The sequence below is a fragment of the Tenrec ecaudatus genome, chromosome X (assembly GCF_050624435.1).
Source record: "Tenrec ecaudatus isolate mTenEca1 chromosome X, mTenEca1.hap1, whole genome shotgun sequence".
NCBI classification, from domain to species: domain Eukaryota; kingdom Metazoa; phylum Chordata; class Mammalia; order Afrosoricida; family Tenrecidae; genus Tenrec; species Tenrec ecaudatus.
Window position 1 is genome coordinate 21003744 of NC_134548.1, and position 11674 is coordinate 21015417.

Here is an 11674-nt window from a genome sequence, read left to right on the forward strand (position 1 = left end):
CATTTGGAAAGGTTTTTTTCCTCACTCACGTTATTAATGTCTTAAATCACTGCTATCACAAATTATCACAATCGTAGTGGCTTCCGACAGCAACCATGATGATCTTTTAGTTCTGTAAATGAGACGTCTCACATGGGTTGTACTTGGTTACAAATCCAGGCCTCCTCAGGGCTGCTTTCCTTTCTGGAAACTCTAGGGGAGGATCTTTACCTTATTCGCTCCAGCTTCTAGTGGTCACCCACATCCCTTGGCTCACAGCCCCCTTACACCATCTCAAAGCCAGTGGGGCTGCATGCCTCTGTGCCTATTTCTGTAGTCACATCTTTTCTTGACTTTCTGCCACTTCTAAAGACTTTTGTGATTGTATCAGATCCACCCAGAGAATCCAGAATAATCTCTATTTTTATGGGCACCTGATTGGCAACTTCAATTCCACCTGTAACTTATATTCCTCTTTGTCAGGGAACCTAACCTAAAGTATTCACAGGCTCTGGCAATTAGGATAGGGACAACTACAAGGAACCTTCCTTCTGCTTATGACACCTGTAAAGCCAAATATAGAAATACACACATATACCCCACAACTAGCATTTTAAATATAAACTTAAAACAATAGCTGTCATCTTCCCAACCTCCTAAAACCAAACACCCTACCTTAAAGCCCATTCCAACTCGCAGTGACCTAGAAGAACAGAGAAGAATTGCTCCACAGGGTTTCTGAGGTTTCTATGTTTTCACAGAAACAGACTGCCTCGTTTTTCTCCCGTGAAGCAGCTGGTGGATTTGAACTGCTGACCACGTTAGAAGCCCAATCTCAGCTGCTTCCACTTGATTCCTTCTCCATGACTCCAGCTCCTGCTGACTTCTAGTAACATTTAGAGTTTCTTTCTCTTGCACTTTCACCCTTATGGGTGATATTGAAAGACTCCCTGGCTCTTGAAGCCTCCCGATGCCTCATCATCCCTTGCTTGTTCAAGTTTAATCCTAACCATATCTCTGTCAGTGGTTCTTTTTAGTCTTGTCACTGGACCCAGCCGGGGTAAATTCTATTTGCTAAGACCTTGAACAGATTTTTCCACTGGCCCATTGTCCGGACTTAAACATGAATGTGCAGGCTGCTATGTCACCCTCGGTTCTCCAAGAAGACAGAGTTGCAAGAGGTTAACTGGAAGTGACGCCTGTGAAATACAAAAGGGCGGGGGGGAGGAACAGGACTGAGTGAGCAAAGATGACAGATCGTGCCACAAGTCTGACCTCTGAGACAGGAGATGGGGAAGGAAGAAAGCCTTGGGTTACAGTCCAGCTTTGAGAAAGCTGAGAGCAGCCAAAGGAAAAGTTCTCGTTCCAGGAGTGCTCTGGCCAGAAGTAGCAAGCCCTGGTGCCATTGCTGTGTGCAAATTTTGCTAAGGGTTGCCTGGGAAATAGTTGGCTTTCAGGTGGAAAGCCAAGGCACACCCTGAAGGCTGTTAGCTGGATCCAGCCATTGCAGGAGACGCTCTCCAGAAGAGAGATCGGAGTGGGACACCTCCATGGCTCATGCACTGGGCAGGTCCACGTCTCCATTCACGGTCAGGGAGCAGCACCTCCATGGTTCCTAGGGCCTTCTCTTCCTGATGGGGCACATAGAAATGGGAGATTAGTAGAGCAAACTCAAGTTCTCATGACTGCTATTGGTTTGGGGAACCACACTGATATTCAGGCCCTACCTTCTCTACTCTATAGTCTAAATTCCCCTCATTCATAGGTCTTGCCTACGGCTTGCCTGATGATGTGAACCAAATCCTCATTCTCCGCCATCTGAATAGATAGAGTCAAGGTTGTGCTTGTTGTTGTTAGGTGACATTGAGTCAACTCCGACCCTTGGCGACTCTATGCACAGCAGAATGTAACACTGTCCGGTCCTGCACCACCCTCACAATTGTTCCTACGCCTGAGCCCAATGATGCAGCCACTATGCCAATCTAGCTTCTTGAGAGCCTTCCTCTTCTTTCCCCACCCTTCCACTTTACCAAACATGATGTCCCCCAGGGACTGGTCTCTCCTGACCACATGGCCAAAATATGTCAGATGAAGTTTTGCCATCCTTGCCGCTAAGGAGCACACTAGGCTAACTTCTTATAATACAGATAGATCAGTTCAGCATTTTAGCAGTCCATGATACTTTCAATATTCTTCTCCAGTGCAAATGAAGAGGGAAGGAGAAAGGGGGGGACACACCCTGGCCCACCAAGCCCCGAGGACAATATTCCTGCTCAGAGCAGAAAATGCACAGAGAGGATCACAGGGCCAACCCCACCACGAGACATGACATCCCTCATTGACACATAGTGCTAAGGGGGATAGCACTGGGGATACGGTGAGGGAGATGTGACCTATCAGACCCCACCGCACTGGGGTAAAACACTAAGGGCGTACAGCGGCGCAGCAGGGGGAGCAAAGCAAGGAATGCCAAAGGTGGACTTTGGGACCAGGGTGTGGTACCCCAGCAGACTCGACTGGAAGATCGACATGAAGGTCAATGGAAAGACCTGCAACTATTTGAGGGCTTTTCAGTTTTTACAGTTGGGTTTTTTCCCCCTAATTTTGTAGTATTAGCTGTTGTTGATTTATTTTTCTGTCTTCTTTTTTGCTATGTTTTCATTTGCTTTATTTTTGTGCATGTCTATCTGGATAAGATAGGTGGGACGAACAATCCAGAGGAGAGAACAATGGGACCGGTGGTTCTGAGTGGGACACAGGAGAGGGGGAGGTAGGGGGGAAAGGAGGGCAACTTCAACAAACCCAGGGACAAGGGAAGAATAAGTGATCTAAAATTGATGGCTCATCAAGGGCAATGTAGCTGAGAGGAATTACTGAAACCCGGATGAAGGCTGAATATGATAGTGGGACAAGAGGAAAATAAAACAGAGGAAAGACTGGGAGGCAAAGGACATTTATAGAGTTCTAAATATAGGCATGTATATACGTAAATACATTTATATATAATGACAGGGGAATCTATCTATGTACATATATGTATTTATAAAGTATTATGGCAGCAGATGGATATTGGGCTTCCACTCAAGTACTCCCTCAATGCAGGAACAATTTGTTCTACTAACATGGCATTCCATGATGCTCACCTTCCTGACACGATCACAGAAGACAAAATGGGTGCACAAGCAAATGTGGTGAAGAGAGCTGAAGGTGCCCAGCTACCAAAAGATATAGCATCTGGGGTCTTAAAGGCTTGAAGTTAAACAAGTGGCCATTTAGCTGAGAAACAACAAAGCCCACATGGAAGAAGCACACCAGCCTGTGTGATCATGAGGTGTCGATGGGATCAGGTATCAGGCATCAAAAACCCAAAACAAAAGAAACAAAAAAATCATATCAATGGGAATGAGGGGGAGGGCAGAGTGGAGACTCAAAGCCCATCAGTAGTCAATTGCACACTCCTTGTCAGAAGGGCCACAAGGAAGAGACCAGATAGTCAGAGTGCAGTATAGCACGGACGAAACACACAACCTTCTAGTTCTTTAATGCTTCCTCCTCCAACTATCATGGTCCCAATTCTATCTTACTCATCTGACTAAACCAGAACATGTACACTGGTACAGATAAGAGCTCCCAACACAGGTAATCCAGAACAGATAAACCCTTCAGGACCAATAAGGGGAGTAGCAACACTAGGAGGGTAAGGGTAGTGGGGGGATAGTAAGGGGGAACCAATCACAATGATGGACACATGGCCCCCTTCCCAGGGGGACAGACAGCAGAAAGTGGATCAAAGGAGAGAGTGGTCGGTGTAAGACATGAAAAAACAGAAAGAATAATTTATAAATTACCAAGGGGACATGGGAAAGGGAAGGTGGGAGAATGAAGGGGGGGGGATGAGGAGCTGATGCCAGGGGCTCAAGTAGAAAGAAAATGTTTTGGAAAAGATGATGACAACATACGTACAGATGTGTTTCACACAATGGATATATATGGATTGTGATAAGAGCTGTAAAAGCCCCCATTAAAATAAAATTTAAAATTTCTCCAGCACCATATTTCAAAGTCAAGTTTTTAATTGATTCTTATACAGTCTTTCTTATTCAATGTCCAACTTTCACATGCACATGATGCAATGAAGAATACTCTGGCTTGGGTCAGGCGTACGTTAGTTCTCAAAGTCACATCTTTGCTTTTCAATACTCTAAAGAGGTCTTGTGCAGCAGATTTACATAATGCAATACATCTTTTGACCTCTTGACTACTGTTTCCATGAGCATTGATTGTGGATCCAAGCAAGACAAAATCCTTGACCAATTCAACCCTTTCTTCTTTGACTCTGATGTTACTTATTGGTTCCATTGTTCAGATTTTGGTCTTCCTTACATTGAGTTGTAATGCACACTGAAGGCTACAATCCTTGATCTTCATCAGCAAGTGCGTCAAGTCTTCTTCCCTTTCAGCAAGCAAGGTTGCATCATCTGCCTATCTCGGGTTGTTAATAAGCCTTCCTCTAATCCTGATGTCACACTCTTCTTCATATAATCCAGCGTCTCTGATGATTTCCTCGGCACACAGATTGAGCAAGTATGGTGAAAGGATGAAACCCCGAGGCACACCTTTCCTGATTTAAACCATCCAATAATCCTTTGCTCTGTTCGTACAGCTGCCTTTTGATCCATGTACAAGTTCCACATGAGCATAAAGAATTGTTCAGGAATCTCCATTCTTCTCTAAGTTATACACAATTTATTATGGTCCACATAGTCATATGTCTTTGCATAGTCAATGAAACAACATTTTTCTAGTATTCTCTGCTTTCAGCCAAGATTCATCTGACCTCAGCAAGGATATCCCTTGTTCCACACCCTCTGCTGAATTCGGCCTGAACCTCTGGCAGCTCCCTATCAATGTACTGCTACAACCGTTGCTGGATGGTCTTAAGGAAAATTTTACTTGCATTTGATATTAATGATATTGTTCTATAGTTTGAACACTCTATTGGGTTGTCTTTCTTTTACAACTATGGATCTTTTCCAGCCAGTTGGCCAACTAGGTGTCTTCCAAATTTCCTAGCTTAGATGAGTGAGTGCTTCCAGTGCTTCTTCAGCTTTCTGAAACGTTTGAATAGCCTGGAATTCTGGTTTTGGCTAATGCATTCAATGCAGTTTAAACTTCTTCCTTCATCAGCATTGGGTTTTGCTCGTATGCTACCTCCTGAAATGGTGGGATGTCTACTAGTTCTTTTGGGTACAGTGACTCTGCATATTCTTTCTATTTTTTCTTGATTCTTCCAGCATCTTTCAATACTTTGTCCTTAGAATCTTTCAAAATTCCAATTCAGGGCTTTAATTTTTTCTTCAGTTCTTTCAGTTTCAGATATGCTGAGCATATTCTTCCCTTTTGATTTTATAATTCTAGATACTTGTATATTTATATAATATTTGGCTTTGTCTTCTCGAGGTGCCCTTTGAAATGATCTATTCAGTTCCTTGACTTTATCCTTTCTTCCATTTGCTTTAGCTACTCTGTAATTAAGAGCAAGCATCAGAGTCTTTTGGGACACCCACTTTGATCTTTTCTTTCTTTCCTGTCTTTTTAATGACCTTTTGCTTTTTTCTTGAAAGATAATCTTGCTGTCCTCCCACAGCTCATCAGGGCTCTTTCACTAGTGTTCAATGTGTCAAATCCATTCTTGAAATGTTCTCGAAATGCCAGGGGATAGACTTAAGATTGCATTTGATTCTTCTGGATTTGTTCTAATTTTCTTCAGCTTTAGCCTGAACTTAACGTATGAGCAATGATGGTCTGTTCCACAGTCAGCCCTTGGCCTGGTTTTAGCTGCTGAGATTGAGCTTCTCCATCATCTTTCCCCACACATATAATCAATTTGATTTTTGTGTGTTCCATCTGATGAAGTTCAAGTGCATAGTCACCTTTTTGTGTTGTTGAAAAAAAAAGATATTCGCTATAAATAAGTCGTTGGTTTTGCAAAATTCTACCATCTGATCTCCAGCTTCATTTCTTTTTTTAAAAAAATCATTTTATTGGGGGGTGCTTCATTTCTATCTCAAGTCCATCTTTTCTAAATCCTGTTCCTTCCTCTTTGTTTCCAACTTTTGCATTCCAATTACCAATAATTATCGATGCATCTTGATTGCATATTTGATCAATTTCCAGTGAGAGGCTACAACCCTGACACACAACTTTCCCGATCTTAACTCGTGCAGTATTCCCTTGTTCTCTTTGCACAACTGCCTCTTGATCTAGGAACAGGTTCCACATGAGTACAATGAAATGTTCTAGAATTCTCATTCTTCTCAGGGCTATCCATAGTTTGTTATGATCCACACAATCCAATGCCTTTGCAGAGTCAGAAAACATAACACGAGTAAACATCTTTCTGGTATTCTCTGCTTTCAGTCGAGATCCACCTGCCATCAGCCATGAGATCCCTTGTTCCGCATTCGCTTCTGACTCTGACCTGAACGTCTGGAAGCAACCAGAAGCTGCTGCAACTACTGTTAGACGATCTTCGGCAAAACGTTTGCTGGCGTGTGACATTAATGACATTGAACATTCTGTTGAGTCACCTTCTTTTGGAATGGGTACAGATATCTCTTCCAGTCAGGTGGCCAAGGGGCTGTCTTTCAAATTTCCTGGCATATAGGAGTAAGTGCTTCCAATACTTCATTAGCTCTTTGAGACATTTCACTTGGTATTCTATCAATTCCTGGAGCCTTGTTTTTAGCTGATGCTTTCAGAGTGGCTTGAATTTTTTCCTTCCGTACCATTGGTTCTTGCCTATATCCAACCCTAGGAAACTGTTGAATGCTAATGATTCTTTTGCTACAGTGACTCTGTGTTCTTCCCATCTTCTTTTGATGCTTTCTACATCATTCAATATTTTTCCCATAGACTCTTTCAATATTGCACCTTGAGGCTTGACTTTTTTCTTGAGTTCTTTCCATTTAAGGCATGCTGTGGGCTCTTCCCTTTAGTTTTCTAACTCTAGACCTTGATATATTTCATTATAATATTTTACTTTGTCTTCTAGAAAGTAAATTTCTAGAAAATTTGAAAAATTTCTTTGGAAATTTCTGTTCAGCTCTTTGAATTTATCCTTTCTTCCATTTGCCTTAACTACTTTATAATTAATAGCACATTTCAAAGTCTCTTCTGACCTCCACTTTTATCTTACTTTTCTTTCGTGTCTTTTTAATGACCTTCTACTTTCTTCATGAATGATGTTCTTGATGTCCTCCCACAGCTCATCAGATCGTCTCTCAGTGGTGTTCAATGCAGCAAATGTGTACTTGGGATGTTTTCGAAACTCAGGTGGGATAGACTCAAGGTCGTATTTTGGCTCTCATGCACTTGTTTTAATTTTCTTCAGCTTTAACCTGAACTTACATGTGAGCAATTGATGCTCTGTTCCACAGTCATCTCCTAGCCTGGTTTCAGCTGCTCATATTTAGCTTCCATGATCTCTTCCCACAGATGTAGTCAATTTGCTTTCTGTGTATTCCATCAAAAGAAGTCCCATATGTGTTCTTGGAAAAATATACTGGCTATGAACAAATCATTGGTCTTGCAAAATTCTACTATGTGATCTCTGGCTTTATTTCTATGACCAAGACCATATTTTACAACCAGTGTTCCTTTTTCCTATTCCCCAAAAGTATTGCAATCTCAGAAACCCACAGGGACAGTTCTATCTTGTTCTATAGGGTTGCTATGAGTCAGCACCGACTGGATGGCACTGATTTTGGTTTGGGAGTTTGGTTCCTTCCTCTGTGCTTCTAACTTTCGCATTTCAATCGCCAATAATTATCAATGGATCTTGATTGCACGTTTGATCAATTTCTGCCTGAAGACGGTGGTAGAATTCTTCAATTTCGTCAACACTAGCTTTTGTGCTTGGTGCACTATTTGAATAACAGTGGTTTTGATTGAATTTCTTTGAATGCAGATAGATATAATCCTGTCACAGACAGCATTGTACTTCACAATAGACCTTGAAATGTTCTTTTTAATGATGAAGGCAACACCATTCCTCTTGAATCTGTCATTCCAGGCATAGTAAACCATAGGATTTTCTGATTCAGAATGGCCCAGAAGAGCCTATTTCAGCTCACTAATGCCTAGGATATCGGTCTTTACATGTTCCATTTCACTTTTGACCACCTGCAATCTTCCTAGATTCATACATCAGGCATTCCAACTTACAATTACTAGTAGATTTTTGCAGTGGGCTCCTCTCATTTTGAGTTGTGCCCCATCAGCAAATGAAGATCCCAAAGCCTTTCCCCCCTTCACGTCACCATGGTTGACTCTACTTTGAGACAGCATCTCCACCTCAGTCACATTTAAAGTACCTTCTGATCCGCGGGGCCCATCCTCTGTATGGTGGTCACCTAATGTGGTGTCAGTCTAAGGATTAAGAGTGTAGGGGTGGAGTCTAGGCTGTCAATCTGGAGATAGCCAATGACACTTCTGTGTGGACGTGGCCTTCTCCTGAGAATTCTGGGAAATCTGTTACTTCCTCCTTGGAGGCAGAAGACACCTCTCTCTGGCTACTACTCCCTGGGAGACATTGCAAAAGACAAGGCACATGATGCAACCAGACCTCGGAAGCCGGAGAAGCCACAGAGAGACCCCTGCCAGCACTGAGATGCTTATAATGCCACTAGACCCCAAGACTTTCTATGCACTGGCTTGTGATCGCCCTGCATTTGGCTTCATTGCATGTGTTTCATGAGTCTGAAGAGGACTTTATAGACTGGTATCGGACATATGGGCTAATATCAGACTTATGACCGTAGACTGGACTAGGTTGGGATGTTTTCTCAATGTTCAATTCCTCTTGTATAAACCTCTCCCTTATATACATATGCGTGTTTATGAATTTGTTTCTCTGGTCTACCCGGACTAACACACTCTGGCACTATCTCTGACAAGGTTCTACTTCATTAGGCCCTGGTATGTTTAAGGTTTTCAATGACTACTTTCTCCAAAGTGGAGAGCAAATTCCTTCTTCATAGTCAGTTCTTAGTCTGGAAGCTCTGCTGAAGCCTGTTCACTTTGGGTGACCTGCTGGTATTTGAAATGCCAGTGACATAGGCTTCCCAGCAACGCACAAGCCACCACAGTAAGACAATGACATACAAGAATACGTCCCTTTCATTGGAGCCAAATTAAGGAAATATACAAACTAAGTTTAAAAAATTGACAACTCAGCTCACTGGGCCCAGAGATGTTCCTAGCCTTTGTGAATTCCCCTGGGAACCTCATACACTCCTCCCAAACAACACCATTTATGACACTAGTTAGAATGTCTGCATTCTTGAATGCAGTGGCCCTTGCATAAGGCAGTAGCAGTAGTAGTCATTGGCTTAACTGGATTGCACACAAAATTACTTAACCAGTGCAAAGGTATACAGTCTTTTCCATCAGAAAGGAGTGGTTCCCATTGTCCGTAAAAAAAGACACAGTGCACTGCAATGGACCCTACAATGAGCAGAATTCCAGGGGCCCCAAGCTTTGCTAATGAATCAAGTCCACTGAGGACTACCGTTGTGAGAAGAAGGGGAACTACATGTTAATTACCACCACCCCCAAAAAAGTTTGACTTTTCCCAAATACTTATTACTAGATATGCTGTCAATTGGATTTCTTTCCACCAGAGGGCGCAATGGTGCACCACAGGCTTCAAAATATATCTATACTAATGAGAAGGGAAATCTGGGGAAAGGCTCCCAACATTTAGAATAACAACTGCTATGGGAAGGAGAGGAGTTAAGGGAACCAAATTGGAAACTGAGAAATTATTTATAAACCTAAACTAGTTGTTGTTAGGTGCTGTGGAACTGGTTCTGACTGAACAACCCATTGGACAATAGACCAGCCTCAAAATCATTGATAGCTTTCAATACATTGTGGCAGCCATTGTTGGACCAATCCCACTGAGAGACGCCCTCTTTGCCACTAACCGTTTACCTTCTCCAGAGACTGGTCCCTCCAGACAACATGTCCAAAGTATATGTGACCAAATGTCAGCCTCATCATTTCAATGGAGCATTTGGGCTGTCCTTCTCACAGGACAGATTTGTTAGTTCTTCCGGCCGATGGTGGTATATTTAACATTCTTCACCAACACCATAACTCAAATGCATCAGTTCTTCTCTGGTGGTCCGTAGTCATTGTTCGGTTTTCAAATGTATCTAAGGAGATGTAAAGTATCATGAACGGACTCAGTCACACCTTAGTTCCCAAGGGAAGACCTTTGCTGTTTAACCCTTTGAAAGGTCTTTGGTAACAGTGCTGCCGTATGCCATTCGATCCCTCAACTGGCGCTTCCACGGGGACTGATTGTGGATTCAAGTAAAATGAACCTCTTGATTACAGATTGGGTAAGTATAATGAAGGGATACAACTCTGATGGGAGGGACCAGCCTCCACAACCGTCTGGTTCCTAAGGGGCAGTTATGTAACTGAAAGGTAAATTAAAGAATCATCAGACAAGGTATGCAAGGGCTCACCTCCTCCATGGTGACCAGAACCTGAGAGAGTGCCCGAATGTATTCACTCACAGGCTTATAAAATCTCGGGGCATGCAAACCACATCATACACATATGTAACAGGAAGGGGATGTGTTAGGGGCATACACGTGACAGGAAGGCACATACATAACAAGATAGGCAGGTTCAAGAGTTAAGATGACAGCTTAAGCTTGGTCTTCCCCAAGCTGGCTTGACCTTAGGTATCCCTAAACTCTTCTCCAGGGGAATAATCTATGCTCCTTATCAGAAGGGAATGGACTGGACTTCGGTTGGGGTGGCCAAGAGGGTCTGATTGCTCTCAATGGCAGACAACTTTCCGGCAGATAACCTTCAAGTATAGTAACAACCATGAGCTTGTAAGAAGCATCTTAAGGTTGGTATTATTCCGGGGGGGGGGGCGGGGGGGGGTAGGGGATGACATTGTAAGGGATAACTTTTAGTTAAGAGAATATGACTAGGATTCATCTCCAACTCACGAACGTGAAGTCCTCCCTCCACCAGAGTGTCGGCTTCCCAGACTCCTTAAATATGAGCATACATTCTTCCTGATTCTCAGTTTCCCACACTCTGACACACAGCTTTCCTAATCTTAAACCACACAGTATTCCCTTGTTCTGTTTACACAACTCCCTTGAGGTAGTTAGTTTGTTGTGCCAACCTGGCCAATAAACACATGTGGGGTTAAGTGAAGGGCGGAGCGATAAAAGGCTCGGTGAGCCTGGCCTTTCGAGTTCTCGGGTCTCTTGCTTTCTGATGGTCAGACCAGGGAGCAGTTGCCTTAGTCAGTTCCCTGCTTCAACCGACAAGGCTCACTTCCTACAAGACATCCCTGAGGAGAAGCCACATGGACCTACCCAGATGCAGCCCTGGGTGCTGGAGCAGCCGTGAGGAGACCCCTGCCAGCCCTGAGATACTTACACATTCACTGACTTGGCTTTCCTCCTGCAGTCGGCATCATTGCGTCTGTTTTGTGAGATGGAGGAGGACTTTGTGGATTGGTGTTGGACATATGGGTTATGGGTTAATGTTGGACTTGTGGGCTTGGGCAGCACTGGGTTGAGATGTTTTCTTGGTGCACACTTAACCTTTATATAAAACTCTCTTTTATACACGAGTTTCTGTGGATTTGTTTCTC

At 43.2% G+C, this 11674-nt stretch overlaps 1 protein-coding gene across 1 annotated transcript in view; it reads right to left on the reverse strand.

Moving 5' to 3' along the window:
- The window catches only part of APOO (apolipoprotein O), a 168321-nt gene continuing 156647 nt past the window's right edge, over positions 1–11674 (reverse strand). The window contains exon 9 of the mRNA XM_075539177.1: positions 1–1610. The gene's annotated coding sequence lies outside the window, so the exon portion shown is untranslated. The remainder of the gene's footprint in view (positions 1611–11674) is intronic.